The 23069-nt window shown below is 37.3% G+C and overlaps 1 pseudogene; it reads left to right on the top strand.

The window, feature by feature from the left end:
- The first annotated feature begins 442 nt into the window (after positions 1 to 442).
- Positions 443 to 1004, top strand: LOC148025495 (two-component response regulator ORR3 pseudogene; annotated as a pseudogene).
- The last annotated feature ends 22065 nt before the right edge of the window (positions 1005 to 23069 follow it).

Genomic DNA, 23069 nt, shown 5'->3' with positions numbered 1-23069 from the left:
GTCACAACTTAATCTACAATCACAGGCAACTATCAAAGACCACTGCCTGCAATAGCAAGCATCTCCAACAACAAGCTTAACAGTAGGCCCGCTTGATTTCCTTTCATGCTTTCTCCCTTCTTGACATAAAGATGCAGGTCCGCCCCTTCTCCCTGGGGTCTCATTGCCCTGTGGCCCTCTCCATTATCGGTTGATTCTAGGTTTTGAACAAACCTCTCCCTTGAAGGGCTCCATTAGAACTGCCTGGGCGCTCATACGTCTGCACCGTGCAAGTTGTATTTCTAGCATCGGACTCCATCATCGAGTTTGAGAAATTCACTCTATAATTATGGCATTTCTCACTAGACTCTGCCACCATTGAGCGTAAGAAATCTGCTCCAGAGTTGTGGTATTTTGCCAAAATACAGTACTGCATTCATAGACAGTATCAGCCAAAGTTGAGATGGTGAGTGACGACTCTGCACCCTCAAAGAGCGATGCCGATAGTGAATCTAAGCCAGAGCCTCAAGAGAACCAAAGCACCTGTGAGCCCCAGACAACTGAGGTCCATGTGCTAGCTGTGGATGATAGTTTGATTGATCGCAAGGTGATTGAGAAACTATTGAAGACTTCCTCTTACAGAATCACAACAGTAGATAGTGGGAGCAGAGCTTTGGAGATTTTGGGTGTTGGTGAATCTCTTGGATCAGTTAGTGTGAATGTAAGCCCTGATTCCTGTTCGCCTTCAATCGACCTCAACTTCTTCAATCAAGCATATGAAATTAACCTTATTATCACAGATTACTGCATGCCAGGGATGACTGGCTATGAACTGCTAAAAAAAGTAAAGGGAACATCATCCTTGAAGGAGATACATGTGGTAATCATGTCATCAGAAAATGTGCCAACCCGCATCAGCAGGTGTCTTGCTGAGGGAGTAGAGGATTTTCTCTTGGAGCCTGTTCAACTTGTTGATGTGAAGCGCCTCAGAGGACATATTCGCCAGTCTTGAGGTAATCCTTCAAGCTAGCCTGTATGGCCATCCACTTCATGTACAGGAGTCTGCACAGCATGTTCCTTGCTTCACCCGTCCCTCCCCTTTTTCCCCACCCTCAGCCTATGTAACCCTAGCCCTGTCCTCGCTTCCTTCCTCCATAGCTACTGACTTCCCATGGGCTTCTTCAGCACCCTTTTCCGCCTCTTCGGCTTCGGCATCGAGATTGTCCTTCCATGGCTGCCAACCATTTCTCCAAAATCCATCTCAAAAGAAAATGGCCCAGAAACATACTTGTCCCTACATGCAACCTCTTGGCAAGGAACTGTGGTGAAGATGTTCGTCGGCACAAAAAGCCTGCGACAACCAGGCAACATACCTCCAGCTAAGGGCCCAAGAATCACAGCCACATGGGATTTGGATCTTGTTCAATGAGCAGTCCCGTTCTTAAGCACCTCTGCTGGAAATGGTCCACATAAACCTTCAAATGCTGCAAGCCCAAATTTGTCTCTGACACCAGAAGCAACACATCCTAAGAAGAGGTTATGTGATAGGGAGAGGTACTGCAAACATGACAGATGCCATAGCTCGGGGGGTAGAGGACCTTGAAGGGAGTTGTTGAAGAGGCTGAGGTGGGACAGGAAGGGGATGTTCCATGGCAAGGACAATGAGACAGGGAAAAGTGTTTTGAGCCAGGTTCGGACGTGCTCGATGTGAAGGAAGGTGGAGAACTGTATTTCCCAAAGTTGAGAGGGCTCGTCGTCTCATCAAAGATGATACACTATCAAATTTTGGGAAACAGGGCTCGTCCCTTCAAAATAGCCTGTGAATGAAAACGACCTGTTAATTTTAGTGATCAGCCTCCATTTTACCTCCAACTTCTGAGAATGCCTTCAATGCAGCCTGTCTTCTCCTTGGGAATGTCCACTAGTTAATGCACCACTACATGTAAGTCTGTACCCCTAGTACTTGTCTGCCAAGATGACCTGATTAAAGAAATAGGAAAAATTAGTTGAAATGTAACCAAACTGGGATCAAGAAGCCTAAGCTCTGATACCAACTGTAAGCTCTTCTACCCTAGACTTAAATTAAAAAAAAGCTGCAAGATTCTAATTGTAAGCTCTTCTACTCTGGACTTAGTTAAAAAACAAGCTGCAAGATTCTGCATCTCCAGGATCAAGTGGACTTGCTAGCAGTTTGAGTGTTTCGATAGTCGTAGATGGATCAAGCCTTACAGATAATGTTGCTGCTAGCAAGAATCCAATACTAGAAGGCAGTAAGGAAAAGATCAAGGAGAGCACTGCTGAGAAGTCATCATCTGATTCATCCTCTGACAGTGAGGATGAAGATAAGGGTCCAACAAAAGATGAGTGCGTGGCTCAATTCAAGGAAATGCTGAAAGAGAAAGGCGTGCCTTACAACGCCAAATACGTGGACCTCGTCGATAAGCCCGACTAGTTTCTCGAAATCAACCCTGAAGGGAAGGTGCCCTCAAAATTGAAAATGGGTTACCATTTTGTCTCCTTGCCTCCAGATTCAACTGAGCCTCTTGCCATAACTTGTGTGGAGTCCAAGAAAGCTGCCAGTACCTTGTAGTACTCCATTGATTTTCCTTACAACTCCTGTACCTATTTGATTAGGGTTTCTCTTTCTTTTTTTTCTTTTTTTTGAAAACTATAACTAGATGTGAGGAAGGAGAGAGAAGATTGGATCAAAGACTGAAGACTCTGATACCAACTGTAATGAAGGAGACAGGAGAGAGAGAAGGAGAGGAGAGAGAGAGAGTGCAGAAGAGAGATAAAGACTGCAAGAAGAGAGAGAAAGAGGGTGACGAGGAGAGAGAAAGACTAGGAGGAGAGAGAGAGACAAGAAGAGGAGAGAGAAATGGCTGGCAGCCATGGAAGGATAGGGAAGAAGGTGAAAGGACAAATGTATATTTGTCAAATGGTCCCATGCCAGTGTCCTTCACACCTTTTATACCTAGGTCAGTGTGACACTAGGTATTTCCCTCCATTACAAGTGTATTGATTGAGCATAGTGGCATAGTCCAAATGCATGAAGATAAAAAAGATCAAGCATTAAGATTGAGAAAATTAGCCAATTGTAGCCATTGGAAGCATCGAGTCTATTTGTGATGTCTAGATGGATAGGCTAGCTATCTAGTGTCTTTTTGAATCTTGAATTCTAAACGGTTGTGATTTCCTTTCACATCACATCTTGTTGCTAGATGCATGCCAATAATAGTTGTACTTATTATATTTTGTATGATATTCTAAGTAATGTGATTTGAGGAATGGTGATTTTGAGTGTACAAGGAAGTCCTTTCTTTCTTATCAAATATATCTTACAATTTTATGAATGTCTTTTTACTATTTTTTGGATTGTGTTGTCTCTTAGTTATGCATTCCAGCATTCTTGATTCATATTGATAGCTTGCATGAAAATGAACACTTGGCAACCAAAATTAATTGGATAGTTGGTGATGAAGCACAATGGTGCTTGAAGCCGATTCTATTACAATGACTATACATTTGGACTAGTGTTTCTTTGATAAGATCTCAATCGTCACAATCCTAAGATCCATGTCCTCTTGATCCATATTTAACTCTAATTAATTGTGGTGATATTTCTGTTTCACATTCATGATAATGGCATATTCCGATTCTACCACACCACCAAAGCAGACACTTCATTTCAATAATTTTCTTATAGTAACCCCACCAAGATGGCTATGTATGATACTAAAAAATTTACAACAAAGATTATGAAGGATGTCGTGAAGTTATCACAAAGTGGAGAGCATGTCACACTTGTTCGTTTTGATTTGTGAGGCCTTAAGTCTCATTCAATAGGCTCAACCTACTATATGATGACCTCGGGGAAGTTACTATATGTATATCCTCTACATCATGTGTGTTCAAGGCCTATTTATAAATATCCTTATCTGTGAATTTTTCCTAAATAAAACATAACCCTTTTCTATTCAATCTGTAAATAACCCCTTTATATTACACCCTTCTGTAGGTAAAAAATGTATAAAATGATATTTTAAAAATACCTTATTTTGAACCCACATGATGCACACATATATTCATGAGTAACTTACCTGAGATGATGACTTAGGGAGAACAAGCCAATTAATGATACCATATTACAAGTCATATTCATGGGTGAAAAATAAATTTAATGGCATGAAGAGAAAAAGAAAATCATATAGATCTATCTCTATATCTCCAATCCAGGTTATATTTATATATCCATATTATTTCAAAAATATGTTTTATGCGTTCAATATTCACATATAATGTGTATAATATCCTAATATCTGTATAATATCCTAATATCTATATAATCACAAACATTTCATATGAAATATTATTTTTATACAAAAGATTTTTTAAGGAGAAAAAAAATATTTTGTTTTATGAAATATATATTCCCCTATATAAGCAAAGTTGGGAGTTCAAATTTTCTTTGTACAAAAAACGTAACTATAATTTCTGCTTCATAATAGTACAATTTCCTTCAATATGCTACTTTTAAATAGTAATTATTTTAGAAATGTAATTTATTAGTAAATTAAATTTAAAAACATTAAAAATTAATAACACATCGGTGCTAGTTTGCATGCATCATTTATCAATGTGTTTAGGATTAAGAGTGAATATACATTAGGGGCAAACAAATGTTAGATTTTAATAATAGATTAATGCTAGTTACATGCATTTTGAACCAATCTATTTAGGGATAGGAAAATGAATACGAATAAGATAGTAACACCTTGGTATTAGCCTGCATGCATCCTATACATACACATTTAGGATTAGAAAAAGTATGTCCTAAGTTTAGAAATATCTCAAAAATTATAGTGCTAAAGAAAGAATATATCTTAAGTAATTGGAAAGATTTGAGATTGGTGCAACATGCTTACATATTTTACTATTTTCATAACTAAAATAAATATTCCTCAATAAAGTACATCTAAAATGTATTTATAAATCTCTTTTAGTGTGCTTACATGTCGATAGCATGCAACTATAATTTAACATGCTTTTTTGGTGTACTAGTGTGCTTAAGTTAGATAGGCATTAGTGCTTGAAAGTCAATATAGATCATAAATTTCTTATGAAGTACGAGCTTGCGAGAGACAATTAGTTTATAGGCTATGATAGGTTAGATACAAATTAATGCCTAGAAGTTACCATATATTATACCTTTCTTATAAAGAATTAGATTGCAAGATGGTTGATCTATAGGTTATGATACTTTATTACCATGTAATTATGAGAATTTATAACATTAATTTAAAGTTACTTGAACATTGATTTCAATCATAATTTCAATATGTAAAGCCATTAATATGACGATTTTTTCAAATTTCTAGCATCAATTGTTACACTTTTACAGACATGACTAATCGAGATGTTTGCATTGATCCAATAGAAGTGTGCTACATCATTAATGATAGATTTATAACATTGGAACAAGTTGGTCCTTTTCACTTATTGGGAGCCCTCGGCAATAGTGCATGTGAGAATTCACCTCCATACATTTTGAAGGAGATTGATTTGTATCCAAAATGCTTCTTAAGAAAGAAGCTATTCCACAAATTAGGCATGTACATATGCATTAAAAAAAATCCATTAAAGTTTCTTAATCGCCAACATGTAGGGCTCATGAAGGTACTTCATAAGCAGTTGGTTGAGGTTGAAATGGTGATGCTTTGGAATAAATAGATAACTTTGTACCTTGCACAACAAATACATATCCATGTTAATTTTTAAAAGAAAATAAATTGGATAGAAAAGCCCACTAATACCAAGAAGGGGGCTTAGGAAGAGCTAGTAGCAGAGCAATAGAGCAAGAAAAGAGAATAAGAGTAGCACATGAATTTTTAGAATGAGATAGAGTCATTAAGAATGCAAGTTAAAAGCCTCTCAGAAGAAGTAAATACTAGCATAGAGTAAGAGATGAGGCATGATAGAATGTGTCTAAATTATTGGATGAGCTTAAGCCCACTCGAGCACAATTCATTAAAAAATAAGGCAATGATAAGCGGGATCTTGAGAAAATGCTTGGGAAGTTCACATAGGTCACAAGTGAAAATGTGTAGATACTAAGGTAAGCCTCTCAAATGTTAATGAGACACATCCATCCCATAGAAATGAGTAAATTAAATAAAGATACTAAGGTAGGCCTCTCAAATTTCAATAAGGCTAGTCCATCCCATAGAAATGAGTAAAGCATGTCAATTTGTAAATGTCAAAACATTTATGTATGAAATTGCCTTGCCAAGTTATAAGTGCCAAAATATTTTTATATGGAATAGCATTATAAAGTTATAAATACCAAATAGCATCTTTTTGGTACATGATCTAACATTGTCTCAATTATATGATATTTCAATTTCACTTTTGATCATGTGCTTTGTGCAGAATCGTGTAAGAGTCAATATTGCTATAATTATATACTTTGGGGTTGAGTCATTTGGAAATTATTAAATGAGTTGGATTATCCATCCTACGTAGAGTAACTACATTGCAATCATTGTAACCTATAATTTAATAGCTTACAATCAAACATGTGCTTCACATCATTGTGTTATGTATAGGAGTTACTTACGTTACAACTATGCATTAAACCAAACTCAAACTATATTTCTAAGACAAATAAATATGTTTATGATAAACCTCATAGTAAAGTTCAAAATGTATAGTATTTCTATATTTTTAGTATTACTACACTTTTTCATATACAGGTGTACTTGAAGAACCTTCCAACTAGAATACTTCCTAGTTGATTACGTGGTAGCACCTAGAATGGATCTAGTATCTACATAGGGAAGGGGGAAGAATAGCCATTGTATTTCATAATGATGATTTTATCTTGGAGTTCTTTCTCATTGAAACCTTGCTATTTGTTTAGAAGCTTGCTATGTATTATAATGCTGATACAAATAACTTCCATTAGGACCAAAATTATTAGAGAAACTCCTTACAACCACAAGGTAAAATCTACTTTGAGATGGTTGACCTCTTAATTCTTGAGAATTAATGGCACAAGTACTTACAATTGGTTCTTCATTTCTTTGACAAGGCTCATCCACTTCATAGCTACTATTAGGAATATATTTTCTTCCAATAAAGTGATGTGTTACTTCATATTTATCTCTACTATCTCTAGATTCGTCTAATTGAAGTGCTACAAATTGATAGATTTGAGCTAAAAGTATATCTAAAGATTACTTGGTTGAATGAGCCATGTGATCAATAGCTTCATTTGTTTGAGTTCTAGATATGACCATTTTCTCCAGCATTTGATCAATCTTAGACACCATCTCATGATGTTTAACTATATGATGGGTTTCATGGTTACACATGGTTTCATTGAGGATACTATATACTTCATCCTCTTGTGAATCATCTTGATAGTTCCCATGATTATTCTCAACCATTGAGTCTCTCATTTGTTACTATAGGCCCTCATTTGACTTACTTTTTCCCTTACTGGTTGCCATTTTTAGGTGTTGTCCACTTTACTTGATGTCACTAAATGGCTATAAATTTTGACTTTGATGTTCAAATTCTAAATTTTTTTGTTTAAATTGAAAATATTTCCTCTTAAAAATGAGCTATAAAGTTCTCCGTTAGAATAAGGATAGAAAATTATGCACGGAAAACTCTGTATGGACTACCTAGAATAGTCCTACACCCTATGGGAATTCTATTTTAGTGTAAAAACACTATGTATATCATGTTAAGGCCTATAGAATTGTGGAAACCCTTATGAGAACTATAAATACTCAATAATACATTGTGGGATATGTACTCCACCTATAGGATCTTTAAAACACCCTATACTACCTATATATGACCTACAAGTACCATGCGGATTCCTGTAACTTCTTGTCTACTACCCATAATAATCTATAAATCCGTGCAAGGGACCAAAAGGATCCTATGTCTTCAACAAAGCCTTTATCTTTAATCTGCCACATGCAAGTACCTGTGTGAGGGATAAAACAGTGTTTCAAGCTCTCTACATAAGCTCTAGATCATTGAGGGGTGTGTAAAGTTCCACCTCAAGCCTGGTTGTGCACCCCTTTGAAGTCCCAAGTAGCAATAAAGGGTCAACTCTCTTTTGGCCTGTTACCTCATTTGGCATCTACTTTTTCCTTGATGGATATTTCAACATGATAGTAGCATTCTAATTTAAAAGAAAAGGATGATATACATTGATTGAGAAGAAGTTTTAAGCCTTTGATGATATGCATGAAAATCATGAAGATTCAATAAATTGGTAAAAGGGATTACCTAAACAATTAGTGAGTCATTGAATTGCCAAATTATTGTTTTATAGTTTTGGGGGATTTATTAATAGGACAAGTAGAAAAGATCATGGATTAAGCACAAAAGATCAAGGACTAAGCAATCCATAGTCATAGAATATTATTGAAGTGTGAATATATGAGAATGGTACTATATATGGCTCTATGGATTCTATAATGAAGCATTCCAACTATGCAAGTTAAGCAAAAGGATTAGAGAGATTAAAAGAGAAATGTGTAGAAGTACCACTTCAATGAGTAGTTGGAAGCTTGAAAGTACAAAATGTAACAAATGCTTTTATCTCTTGATTATGTAGCTTCAATAATAGCTCCAAAGTGCTCTTCCAGTGCTCTTAAGTAAGAATCAATAGTTCAATATGAAGAAAATAGATGAAATCAATGATTTTCGTAAATCTTTCCTCTATGAGCCATTATGATTGCAATATTTCTTTAAATCTTCACAATATTCAAGCTTGATCTAAGTATGTTGAAGTATACTAAGCAAACAAGTTGTACAAGAAGCCTTTGTGAAGGGAGGGTGCCCTAAAGTGGAAGCACAGAGTGGAAGCAAGAGCTTTGGTGGAAGGAGAAAGAGCAAGAGAGAGAGACACACACAAGATGTGGAAACTCCAACCAACACAATGTATGATCAGCCTTCCCTTTATTCAAATGTGACTAAAAGAATAAAGAATAAAGTGACATTGATGGGCGCTCACCACCTGTAGTGTACAGGTGTGCAGGTAACTAATGCATAGTGCAGGTACTGTCAACATAAGTAATACATGGGTGGCTAGACACATGTGTCTTTACCCCCAACAACCTCCCACTCAAAGGTGAATGTGACCCTAGTAAGGAGAGAATTTAAAAAAAGGTGATAAAGTATAAATATGCATAAGTACAATAGGATGAGGAAAGACATCATCTCATCTACTTCCCATCTTCCTAAGGAAGGCAAAACACTCTACTGAGAGAGTTTTAGTGAGAAAATCTATAGGATTTTGGTCAATTGAGATCTTGACAAGCTCAATGGACTTATCATCAATGACCTTTCATATAAAATGGTAAGGCACCTCAATGTGCTTCATCTTCGCATAGAAGACTGAATTCTTGGCCAATTGAATAGGACTCATAGAATTCGAATGCATTGTAGGGACCACATCAATAATGCCAAGGTCTAATGGCCTAACCAAAGAGCCTCCTTGTGAGCTCCTTGTAAGCCTTGGTGGTGGGTGGAACAGACTCTACCTCTGTAGTAGATAGGGCCGTGCATTTTTGCACTTTGGACATCCAAGAAACAGCACCTCCAACAAAGATGAAGACATAGCCATAGGTGGACTTCCTACTCTGCATGTCGTCTTGCATAATCAGAGTCAGTGTACCCCATGACTCCTACAACCTAACCACCATAATAGATGCACATAGCTATTGTGCCCTTCAGGTACCTCATGATACCCTTGATAGTATCCCAATGTTGTCGACTAGGTGTAGCCATATAGCATGCCATAACTCCCACTAAAAATGCTATGTCAAAGTGAGTGGCTATCATGGCATACATCAAACTGCCCATTGCAGATGCATAAGGAATCTTGGCCATCTCGACCTTCTACTCATCAGATTGCAAAAAATCGGCCTGACTAACCTTCACATGAATAGGTAAAGGAAGACAATATGTAAAAACTCAAACCATCATAGTATGTGACTTGCCTTCCCTTCATTCAAATGTCACTAAAAGAATAAAGAATAAAGTGACAGTGATGGGTGCTCGCCACTTGCAGTGTACAGTTGTGCTAGTAACTAATACACATAGTATGGGTAACTAATGCACAGTGCGGATATCGTCGCCCGTGTAACTAATACACGGGCGGCTAGGCACAAGCGCCTTTATCCCCAATACTTTGCTAAATATTTGAGAGCTTAAGAAGTATGCTATAGATGCTATGTTGTGTAGTAGGATTTTTGAGGAGAAAGGGCCCAAGATTAGAGGAAATTTGCTTCATTCTCGCCCCAAAAGCTTGTGAAAGCGTAGAATATGCAATAGCAATCACTTAAACAATCTGAAGATCTCATGGTTGATAAACTAGGAGATCAAAATCAACACAAATGCATTTTGTGGCCTTCCCTTCTATTGATGATAAATACTCATGCAAAATGGTGCTCAATATAATCTTTGTGATGCCACAACACTACAAGGGAACAAACATGTAGTTATGCTTGATAGCTTCTCATATCGCTTATGTATACTTAACTTGTTAATCTGTGTATCTTTTTCTTAATATGTGAATATAATTCATAAAATTGATGTCCAAGAGTACACAAGAAGGGTAGAAGAAAAACCATGAATCTATTAATTGTAGAAGTATGGCTAGAGTTATAGGTTTGCAGCCTAGCTCTCTGTTTTTTTCTTTTTGCCTATACAACAAAAATTTTAAAACAATGTAAAAAAACATGTGAAATTTGCAAGCAAAACCACATTCCTTATTGGATTTAAATATTGTGAAAATTTTAGGTCTAAGTGTATTAAAATAAGCGTAAAAAGCTACACATATATATTGTAAGATAAGCACAATTTTGGACATGGATCTCTTGACGAGTGGTTAATAGGAATCATAGATGTGTCCATAATTTTTTCTCCATTAAAAAAAAGGTTAATATAGCCATTGATGGGCCTAATCCTTTGTAGTGGCCAAAGGCACTAAAGAATGATACAAGGAAGCTGAAGTGACTAGATCATGAGGACTAGAGAAGGCTCAAAGAGGAGGTTGTGTTGTCTCTCCATAGTGATGGCAATTATAGTAGGAGGCAGTAAGAGCATGACTAGAGGTGGGACTTGTGCATCACCTTGGGAATGGTGGCCATAGGACCTACATAGAGAATTTTGTAAGTTCTCTATTTTTATGATAAATCTCTTATTTTCTGTATTGCTCATATTACTAACCTAATTCTAAAAATACTATCTTATTTTTTCCTATAGCACTATGTCACAAATCTCAATCCTATAGGCCTCAAAATAAGGTATATAGAAATACATAGTTTGACCATATGCATCGATAAACTCTATGCATGTTGTGGTCTGTTATGCCATGTCTCTTTTCATAGTGTAGCAAATTTTTAGTTCTTATGATGCATTGCCTAATTTGGATTGATCTTTGATTATGTTGCAGAGTCCTTTCCATGATCTGTTGCATCGAGATAAGCTTTTCGATGGTGATCTGTTGTAGCAACTTGAATTCTTGGAGCACCCTTCTCTTTTTTGGCCTTATGCTCTATACACATTTTTCCTTCATAATGGTATACAACTCATATTGAGGACATTTAGAGAAACTTTTTCCTATTATTGTTCTTCCTTATTGCTCATTGCAGCTCTATGTTATCATGTTATCATTGTTCGTTGTAGTTCTATGTAACCATGTTATCATCGTTCCTATTATTATTCTTCCTTAATTCTCATTGCAGCTCTATGTTAATCATGTTATCATTGTACTTGTTTGAATGTTCAATCAATAGATTACTTTTTTTTTGGCAACATGTTAACACTCTATCAAATCATGATGTATGGTCTTTTTAACTTAATGTTATGATTAATTCTAAATGTATTTCATTTTTTGCTGACATCTTGAATCTTTTCATGATTGTTGCATCTTCATGATTGACTAGGTTTGTGCAAAAAGACATACATATATATAGGGCCTAGAATTTATAATGCAAGCCACAATTTGTATTTCATTAATGAAATGACCTAATATTTCATTTTACACCAATGTGTTTTTGTTTCATTTATCTTTCTTTTTAAAAAGGCATTTGATACTATTTCTTCTTTGACTTGCCTTAATTGACCAATGATATCTACATGAATATTTTGTGGTTGAGTGAAATCTAACACCAAATCACTTCAATGAAAGTTAGCATTTGTCCAATGAAATGAATGAGCCAATGCCATCACACTTATTATTATATAGGTTACAAAATCTTTGAAGCTTTTGTGTCTGTCCTCTTAATAAACCCAAAATTTGTAAAGGGATAAGTAAGCAATTGAGTGAGTCACTGATTGTGCAGAGGTACTCCCTCTCCTTACCCATTAAATGTTTTATTTCCATGCTTAACATTAAAGGATGAAAGCTTCTCTTCAATCCATAAATATCAAAGTAAAAAGTAAGAGATCTCTCGCGATTTTAGTTTATTAGATAGATGGGCAAAGTTTTAGTTGATCAATAGTAAAGAGACTAGAACATTATGATAATACTAAGAGAAAACCCTCTTTTTGAGTTTTATAAGGTGAAAGTTAGGTTAATTGTGTAATTTTTTGTACATATTGGCTATTTATTGAGTTTCCAAGCTAAAAATGAGCTTGATGATAAGTAAAACCTCCAAAAAATAGCATTTCAGCTAAAATCTACCCCTTAATCTCTACCTTGATGCATATCCTAGAATGCAATTGCTATGTCATATAGAGAATGAGATAGTAAGATAAAAGAGAGGTGAGTCTCTTTTATACTACGTAGGACTTCAAAGGGGTACACAACCCAACCTGAGGTGGAAATTTGCACATCCTCAGTCATCTAGAGCTCATGTAGGGAGCCATATCTATTGTTTTATGCCTCACATAGGTACCTACATGTGGAGGATTGAAGACAAATGCATTACTAAAGGGACAAGGCAATTTCAAGACCCTATAGGGATTACAAGTTAGACAAGGAAATTATAGGTGTTACAAGGAATTATAGGGCATTTAGCGGTTATATACAATAACTACATGGTATTTTCAAGTTTCCATAGGTGGTATAGAGATTCTATAGTTATTGCATTGTAACTAGAAGTCTCACATGGATTCTATAGTGCTTTATAGGGTCAAAAATTAGGTATATAGATCTTTACAAGCTTATACAAAGCACTAGCATGTTCTAGATAGATTTTGTCAATCAATTATAATAGCTTTTTCTATATTGAATTGATTATCAAGATTAAGTACTCTATTCGAAGAGAGCATACAAAGATTCAATTTAAATAAGAAAAGAAGGTAATTAGAGTTCCCTAGCTAAAATTATGTTAGTTTTTCTAATAGGGGGTGCTATAGGACTGCATTAGAATGACATGACACAAAGTAAAAACAAAGACTAGGAGGACTTATCACATGAAATAAGAGATTATCTCATGGATAATAGCAACCAAGGATCCTTTGAAGATGCTAAAATCAATGGAGAGCTTAGCCAATTAAATAGTATCTTGTGTGAACATGAGACAAGCTATAATGAATTGGTAATAGGCATTAATCAAATTGAGTCATCCATTGATAGAATTATGGAGTCTAATTCTCAACTCTCATCTCAAATTGCATAATCTAATGCTAATTTTTTGGCTTCATTCACACAATGGATGACATTTCAAATGGGGGATAAAGAGAATAGAGAAAAGGCACAGTTAAATGTGGATAAAGTACCATTTGAGCAACTAAATTCAAATTCTCAAGGTACTATAGGCAAACAAGATAATTCCTAATAGTTAATTTGAAGATGGAGAACTATCCCAAAGTAAAAATCACTTTGGAAATTAAAATGGTTCAAACTTTTGTAGGCAAACATGAAAAAATATTGCAATAAGATGTCAACCATTGGAATAAAATTTTCAAGTAATAATGGCCAAGTGGAAAGCCAACATGATTAGCCATATAGTGGATAGCTCATCTATAATGATTACGAACTAAGTGGATAACATAGTGCTACCAATATACAATGGCCTTTCAAACTAGAGGAGTGTATTTCTAATCTAGAGTCTTACTATGACATTCTTCCATGAAAGGATGAAGAAAAGATACATTTTTCCATCCTACACTCAAAAGGGTTTATGCATACTTGGTGGCTCTATATGAAGAAAGAAAGTTAGGTTGTAGAAACTTTGGAAGAGTTTAAGATACTTATGGCGCAAGCTTTTATTTTCTTGGTGGAAAAAGAGAGATTTTCTTGAAGATAGTATGGTCTAGAGCAGTGAGGACTCATCATAAAGTATACCAATAACCTTACAATCCACAAGAAAATGGGAAAGTTGAAAGCACCTCGTGAAGCTCCATCAAAATACAAAATATAGACCCATTCTTCATTGAAAGGCCATGCCATATTAATCAACCTACTCGTACTTATGGTAGTCAATGTCAAGCCGAGAGAGGATGTATGACAGGTACAACCCCTCCTAGTAATATGATAACCCTTACTCCAACAAATCACTCGATCTTGGTGGCACGCCATACTGATCAACCTACTCATACTTATGGTAGTCAAAGTTGAGCCAAGAGAGAGGATGTATGATAGGTACAACCCCTCCTTCCTCACTAAACTCAATAGGGACACTAATAAGAATCCTATGACAATGGTAATAGTAGACCTTAATATCTTACATGAAAAATCCATCTTGCCACTCAATAATATGATAACCCTTACTCCACTAGATCACTCAACCTTGGTGGTAACGCTACTCTAAATACAGATGTTCAAGATAAGGAATGATTCTGCCCATCCAATTGCCTTGGCACCTATTGCAAGTTTAAGTTGGATCCTAGAAGACCTACAAAGGCACCACGTCCACGATGTTAGCCCCTACACATAATAGGACTTCAACTTATTAAACTTTATTTTATTCTTAAACTCTACCCCATGCAAATCTGCTAAAAGGGCTATAGAGTCATTCTTTCCTATGCAGACGATCTTATAAGGGCCATCCCATTTGGGTTCTAACTCGCCAAGAAATAACCCATGACATACATCATAATATAAAACTAGTTGACCCTTGGTAAAATTATACTTCTTAGTCTGAAGGTCGTGAAGTATTTTCATTTGCTTCTTCCCTACTTCCTAATGTAACAAAGCTTGTAGCCTAATCTCCTCAAGATGTGCAAGGGAAATGAACATTTATTGTAATGCTTCCTCATCTCCCAAAGAATGATTTAGAGCAAATCTTACTGTAGGCATCTCAATCTCCAAAGGTAGAATACACTCTTTCCCATATACTAATTTTAAAGAGGTGTGGCATGTAGCTCTTTTGAATGTGGTATTATAAGCCCAAACAGTCACATACAACTTCTTATCCCAATCGTGTTTACCTTTGGATACAATCTTACATAAAATCCCTACAAGGATGCTTGTTGATACTCTCTACTTGCCCATTAGCTTGGGGGTTACAAGGCATGGTCTTATTATGTTTCATTTTTAGGGCTTTAGTCAAGGCTTCTATGACCTTATTCAGAAAGTGTGTCCCACGGTCGGACACTAGTTCTTTAGGTGGACCGAAACATTAGACAATTTGTTTCATAATAAAACTAGTTGTTTCCTTGGCATTGTTCTTCATCGTAGCTCAAGCTTCAGACTATTCTATAAAGTAGTCTATTGCCACAATGATTGTAATGAAGGTCCTAGACTACCATAAAATCTAACTATGGAACAATGGAAAATGAAGAAATCACTACATTAACCTATGGTGAAAACATGAATACAAGAAAGAATTCTTGGAACACACCCCAAGCTGGTGCCATGGAAACTCACCTCCATGTAGGTGAAGGACAAGAAAACTAATGTGGCTACCAAGAAAACTTACATGAATAACATGTCCAAATGGCAAAAGGCCCCTAACTATGGCTAGGGCTACCTATTTATAGCAAACCCTAAGCCCTAGACCTCTAGTTTTATCACAAAGGCATTTAGCCTGCTATCATTGTTTGCCATTGGCCTTATTTGCTTCATTACAAACCCTCCCTGCCTCAATTAGCTTTGTCCTCAAAGCTGCAAATGGGAAGATATTACAATGGATATGTCATGAATGTCCGAAAGCACAATTTGAAGAAGATTCCATGGTCCAAGAAGTTGATGACTGCCTGCATGTTGCTCATGCTGTCCATAGAAGGGCAGTGATTAAAAAAAAGAGTCATAACTTCTTAAATATAGGTCCAAATCCAACAAATGAGGTGTCATTTTGAAGAATACACCTAGAAGCATCGTATCCAATCATCAAATGATGACTTTGATGATGTCAGACCATTTATTTTCATGACAGTAATTTAATACAACAAGCTGTATTAAACAATGAGCTCATGCTTCTTCAACTTTTTTTTTTCCATAAACCATGTCAAAATTCAATGAAGACAAGCTGTCAATCAAATTTGCAGGTCAAGGGATGTCAAATCATCATCCAATCATCCATAATAACCTCCGGGATCATATGGAAATCCTCCAAAATAATGGTCACAACCTCTCGGGTCATATGGAAATCCATCCAAAAGTTCATAATCATCAAGATAAATCCCTAGATCATAAGGAAATGACACATCAAAGTCATATGTCATATCAGCCCCATAACCAAAATCATACATAGTCGAAATGCCATCATAAGGTAGTCGCAGTCCATGATCATTTATAGGCTGATGATGATCAAGGATAGGCTGATACATGTCTTCATCATTACCCCATGATAACTCATCATCATGCACATATACATTGTCGTTCATATCTGCAACAAACTCTTCTTGTGCACTATCTTCATTTGAATCTGCATACTCTTGCTCTTCATCTTCAGCTGCATCATCTTGCTCTTCAACTTGGTCATTTGAATCATCTTCTTCTTCTTGATCTTCCAAGTATGCTTGCTCTTTACAAATTTCTGCATGCATTGCATTAAGAGACATTTCCCTAAGCTTTCCCACTACATTTTCAACTTTATTATCAACATCTTTATCCTCTTCTTGCTGTCCATGACAAACTTGCACTTCCACTTGAGATACATTTACATTAGAATCCTCCAATACAAGGGCTGTAGCAAAGTGACTATTCCTGCAGTAACTCTCATGATTAGGAGACCATTGACCCTCACATTTATAGCATATGAGTTGTCTTTTCATTTCCATCAGCTCTTGATGAGGTATAAGCTTTCTTCGGGTGCCAAAAGGAGTAGGCCGTTCCAAGATAACTGAAATTCTAACATGCTGTGCCCTGCATACATTTGGATGACCAATAACATTCTTCTCTCAATATTTGTAGCATAGACCTCTAGAAGTGAGATCATCCAACATACGGCTTGATAAGTAGGTACCATGAACATTGTTGAATGAGAAAGGATGGATGAGTTCTTCTTCTTCAAAATGATTATCCATAACGTATGCTGGTTGACCTTGGTACTCTGCATAGTGTATTCCATAGGCATCATTTGCTCCCATATTTTTCTCATTTGCATAAGGTCGATGCTGCCCATCAGTCTCATGAAAATAACCATGATTATGATCATATGAATGCTGCCCCTTATGGTAATTCCCTGCATACTCTTGCTAACCATAAGGAGAATACCTATAAGATCTATCATCATAAGAACAATGCCCTTCATGCACTTGATGTCTATAGGAATGCTGATGATTAGGTTGTTGCCTTTGACTGAGCATAGGTCTCACACTTACATGTCTGTACCCCCCGTTATACATGCTGTCCATAGTGACAATGATACCAATGTAAATGATACTTTCAAATGGTGAGTCAAATACAACTCGCTAAGCACTCAGTTGCATTTGAAGTTGTGTGTTTCCAATTAAAAGATCTGTTTCTAGTCCCTTCGTGGCAATTTCAACATGTGTTTCTCTGCCTACTTCAATAAAACCCATGCTTGCGCAAGATTTTAGTATGGAAACATATGTAACAACATTTGGAGAGATGCCATCCTGCTACATCTGTACAAACTGGCTTAAAGCTTCCTTGTCAAACCCATGTTCAGCATATCTAGTAATGGATGCAGTCCATGAGACTACATATCTGACTGCCAGATCATTAAACACTTTCTGTGCTTCTTGTTCTATTGCCCCAATCATGCCACAAGCTTTCAAGCTGCATACATAAGCAGCAGGATCTAGACGCAAACCCTCAAGTTGCATCTGCTTAAAACAAGTTAGTGCTTACTCAGCAAGGCCTTGTTCAAGATATCTTGCAATTAGTGCACTCCATGCAACAACATCTCGATCTGTTAGCTTGTTAAAAATGTCCTGTGCTTCTATAAGGGAGCTAGCTTTGCTGAACAAATCGACCAAAGCAGTGCCAACAGAAGGATCATTCTCCAACCCCCTGTTGACAATATCAAAGTGCAAATGGCAGCCTCTTTCTAAGCTGACAATACCTCTGACCACTTCTCATCAGAGAAAAGGTGCCTTGCATTGCTAATCAGATGTACAAATGCAGCAATGCCTATTGCTGCCAAACTCTGATGAGACCGTTCTATAAATCCTGTCAACAGATGCAAAATTTTCCCCACAATAGGGTTGACAACACCATAAAACTTCACAAAGAGATCAACCACAAGTTGCAATGCTGGAGTGCAAGTCTCTACTTCAACATCATTTTGTTCACCCTCAAGTTCCTCATCTGATTGTTTAGGAGCTATAGCATCTATTTCTCTCCTGACAAAGTCAAATATAGGGACAAAACAGACTCAAACACGCGCTCCAAATAGATTTGACACTGAAAGTTGACAATATCAGGGCGGCAAGAGAAAACATTCATGAATCTCATTGTTGATGCAGAATCTAATAAAGTTCTTGGAGCATCAATGTATGGTCTAGATGCCCCTCCCTTGCCTCCGTTGTTATGTTCATTGGATGCTGTCAGTCGGCAGCCGTGGAGATCGAAGAAACCTGCTGGAGCTTGTGGAGAAGTGCTTAAGGGATCGCTTTGACGGCTCGCAAGTCCACAGGAGGCAAGGCGGCTATAATGCTACAGAAATGCAGGAATCACTTGTTGGACAGGGTACGGAATATGTGATAAATGAGATAGGAGAGCTCCAGGAGAGCAATACAGAAATTGAACCTATCGCAAACACGGATTAGATCTTGCCAGACGTTCTGTTCCCGAGGACTGCAGTGAGGCAGACGTTCTAATTTCTATCCCTCACATCACAGAAATAGAACTTGCTTCTGAGACTCCACTTTTGAAACCATCGATAACGTCAAATCCTTCTGTGATATCTTCTTCGTTATTAAGGTTTTTGTTTTGTGTTGATCGAGGTCTCTGTCTGTTCGTCTCGCTCCATCTCCTTCCTATTCACTCTTCGAACCATCAGTTAGTCATCAGTATGCAGATCTTCGTGAAGACCCTCACTGGTAAGACCATCACCCTTGAGGTTGAGAACTCGGACACCATTGACAACGTCAAGGCCAAAATCCAGGATTAGGATCAAGGCATCTCCCCTCCCCCTCAATTAGCAGCGACTCATCTTTGCCGTCAAATAGCTTGAGGATGGCCGCACATCCATCTTTCCTGGAGATTTTACTGTCGCTAACATGTTGAAGTTGAAGCAAAAGAGTGAAGAGAGTGAATCTTCCCGAAAGGAGAGAATTCTGTGCAGGAATCACACAAAAACTGCCAATATTGCTTCAACTGTGAACGGATCTAGAATCTGATGCTAGAAACCAGTGAACCACACAAGTCAGGTTGACACCATGGCTGAAGCGACTGTCCTCTCGCTCCAACAAATTCTTCTGATGTGTCATATGAGCATCAGAATGCGTAGGTCTTCAACTACAGCCATGGTTAACTGTGGAAGTCTTGTAGTTAGACTTGACACAAAAACCAAGATCAATGTAACCAGATCTTCCATGAAAATGACATTTCCCATGGATCAGAAATCCATGCTCTGATACCAATGTAATGAAGGTCCTAGACTGCCATAAAATCTAACTATGGAACAATGGAAAATGAAGAAATCACTACATTAACCTATGGTGAAAACATGAATACAAGAAAGAATTCTTGGAACACACCCCAAGCTGGTGCCATGGAAACTCACCTCCATGTAGGTGAAGGACAGGAAAACTAATGTGGCTACCAAGAAAACTTACATGAATAACATGTCCAAATGGCAAAAGGCCCCTAACTATGGCTAGGGCTGCCTATTTATAGCAAACCCTAAGTCCTAGACCTCTAGTTTTATCACAAAGGCATTTAGCCTGCTGTCATTGTTTGCCATTGGCCTTATTTGCTTCATTACAATGATATAACGCTTCCGTGTAGTAGATGAAGGATGCAGAGGTCCAACAAAACCTATACCCCACTTCTCAAAGGCCAAAGTCACCAGAATAGGATTAAGTGACCACTTACGATTTTCCCTAACGTCATGTCTATGATAGCCATCACAACGCTTAACATATGCAAAAGCATCTTGGAAAACTATCAACCACCAATAGCCAACATGTAAAGCTTTCTAGGTTGCGAGCCATCCAACAAAACGGTCTGCACATGTTGAATCATGGCATTCCTCTAGAATAAAGGGTACCTCATCAAGCACCACACAATGATGATAAATCTCATCCACACCTTTCCTATATAAGACACCCGCTATTATTAAAAATCATAGTGCTTCCTGCTTAATCTTCCTCTTCTTGGATTTAGAAAGAGTATATCTCTTGCCTTGCCAACTAATCTAGAATCTGATTGATAAAGGGCAAAGGATTATGGTCCTTCACCATCTGCTTGTTCAATTTCTTAAAATCGACACACATGCAGATTTGATTGTTCTTTTTATTTCTTATTACCACCGGTGAGCACCATTCTATATATTCAATGGGAAAGATTAGATCGGCCTTCCTTAAATGCATCAATTCCTTAAAAAGAGGCTCTCCCAACTCAAAAGGCATACGTCTAACCTTATCTCACTGGCTTACTACCTTCTTTCAATGGGATTGCATGCATAGCAATAGAGGGGGGAATCCCCTTTAGTTTGTCATAACTCCATGCAAATATATCCCTGAAATCTTGTAGGAGTACCATATAATCTACACACTCATCAGCAGATAACATAGTGCCAAGTTTAATGGGGCGAGGATCATTGGGAGTCCCAAGATCTAGCTCTATCACATCAGCATCACTAATCCTATCCTTTGCCTCTATTGGCTCATTTAAACATACTTGGTAAGCCTCCTCACTGGTAGAACCCTATTCAAAATCGCTAGAACTTGAGGTTCCAATAGCTGAGGTTCTCTCAAATGCCTCCCATTCTATAGTGGGAGGTAATGCCATTTTATCCAACATGTGCTCAAGGTATGTATCCAAAATTATTCTCTTTAATCCACATGCAAAAATCAGTCAGCCAGCTAGGATATCCACCAAGCAATTGGAATGTAATATCCATGAATGTCCTAGCAACAAACTGATAACTTGGCCTCCCATCAAATTGGGTAACACGAAAGTCGACGCACTCAATATTAGCAACTATCACATGCACTTGCACTACCCTTCCTTCTGATTACCTTAGCCTATCATCAGCCATTTTTAAAATCATCGTGACATCCCTTTGGATCGATAGACCTAGCCTCTCCAATAAATCCATACTCATAATGTTTACGAATGAGCCAAGGTTCACCACCTCATTTTCTATCAGGATTCCATCGACATATGCCTACCCTAGGGCAGTGCTTCTCTATATGATCCCACCATTAATTACCTACTTGATGGACACCAAAAGGTTCTATGATATAACACATTTGTAGGATTTTCTTGAACTCCTTACGACCACTCAATGAAAATTGGATTAATTGTAGCAGATTCACATCCAGTCTGACTTCATATAGTGTGTTTGTTAGGTCGAACTCATGGAATTTTGCTACTACTCTCTTCTCCATACCAACTACTCTTTTGGCTTATTAATAATCTTAATTCCCTCCTTTTCTTTTGATTTCCATTTTCTTTTGACCACAAGCTCCTCTAAAACCCCATCAATTTTAAGAGGACCCATCTAGGCATCCAATACCTTCTTATCATCCCTACTAGGTCTAGGGTTAACTTTGCTTGTATTAGAGTTATCTTTCTGATCCTCTTTCAATTTTTGACCCCTAATATTGTTAGGAGATAAACTCTCACTGATTAGCAAAGTTTCAACTAGACTTACCCCACTAGGCATTTCCTCAAGTGTGGCCTTACCCCTTTGCAAAATTTGCCTAGGGCCCTCTCCTTGAGTATTCTTGTTATTTGAATGATCATTCACAGGCCTAGGTTGCTAACTACTTTGCTAGAAAAAACTAATTCAACTCCAACATGTAGTCACTAAGTGACTAGACTTCTCGCATATATCGCATTTGACATTAGAACAATTACGAGGGAAATGCTGCCCACCACACCACTTAGAATTGAATCATGATGGGCCCACATCATCAAGCTTTCTAGTACCCATCAAATTTTGTTGGCATTTAAAAAAATTAACATCTACAATGATGTGGCGATATTGCTCAGTGATCATATCCGTATACTTTTTCATCATATCTTTTACTTCCTCTACAATGTTTGATGTAGAGGACTCATAACCAATGGCTTCAGGAGCGCCCCCCCCCCCCCCCACTAGGTTTCACAACTTGTTGGTATTTCTAATAGAATGAACCATTTTCAAACATTAGAAACCGATTTTAACCATAGGAAACCAATATGCATCATAAAACCATGAGGAAGTCCACTTATACATAAAATTGCATATGCACGCCTTGTAATTCGAAAACGGAGAGCCGCTGATGCAATTTTCTAGCCATTGACACTTCCTTGGTGCTTTCTTGATCTATATCTCACATTCCATTGTGAATCAGTGTCCGTTCCCCCTCATTCTCTTAGCCCATATGAATCACATTTATGGCAAGAGAGAAAGAGGAGAGAGAAATATTGAAACTTAATCTTGCTAAATACTACATCATTTCTCACAAGAATTAGAGTGTTGAAAAGTGAAAATTTGATGCATCCAATGTGCAGGAGGAAGGAGAGAATCATTACAAGTTGAAAA

Source organism: Lygodium microphyllum, chromosome 14 (assembly GCF_053477565.2).
Source record: "Lygodium microphyllum isolate KBCC chromosome 14, Lygodium_microphyllum_v1.1.10, whole genome shotgun sequence".
NCBI classification, from domain to species: Eukaryota; Viridiplantae; Streptophyta; class Polypodiopsida; order Schizaeales; family Lygodiaceae; genus Lygodium; species Lygodium microphyllum.
The sequence above is the reverse complement of the archived record's forward strand: the minus strand, read 5'-3'. Positions and strand labels throughout refer to the sequence as shown.